Source organism: Penaeus monodon, chromosome 22 (assembly GCF_015228065.2).
Source record: "Penaeus monodon isolate SGIC_2016 chromosome 22, NSTDA_Pmon_1, whole genome shotgun sequence".
Taxonomy (NCBI): Eukaryota; Metazoa; Arthropoda; class Malacostraca; order Decapoda; family Penaeidae; genus Penaeus; species Penaeus monodon.
In genome coordinates, this window is record NC_051407.1 from 4836626 (window position 1) to 4837073 (window position 448).

General features: G+C 46.0%; 1 protein-coding gene across 1 annotated transcript in view; it reads left to right on the forward strand.

Annotated features, from left to right (window-relative positions):
• The window catches only part of LOC119586839 (neurogenic locus Notch protein-like), a gene marked incomplete at its 3' end in the record, with an annotated part of 145347 nt that overhangs the window by 26691 nt on the left and 118208 nt on the right, over positions 1-448 (forward strand).

Consider the following 448-nt stretch of genomic DNA (forward strand, 5'->3'; position numbering starts at 1 on the left):
TGGTATTATGGGCGTGTCGGTGGTTGTCATGCGGGGGCTTTGGGTGACCATGGGCGATGGGCGCGGGCGTGAAGCGAGAAGGTGCGACCCGTTGAGTGAAAGGCGTGATGTGGCCGTGGGTCCCAGCGTGGGCGAATGTTATATACTGGCTCGATGTAAGTAATGTAAGTGACATAAACAGTGCAAGTAATATGTTCATGTGTTGTAAGTAAAGGTAAATGGTGAAAGTGGTGTAATTGGCTTGTGTGGTGTAAGTGGTATAAAAAAAATTGTATGCTGTGTAAGTAATATGTAAGTGGTATAAGTGTTGGTCATACTTCATCGGCTTTTCCTCTGCGATTATGGTTATGGATGCTGGTGTTGGGAAATCCGACCGTAATGTTAAACGACGTGTGAATTCGGCAATTTGTGAATGGAAGCGTGGGTGTAATTCACCAGAGAAAGTGGA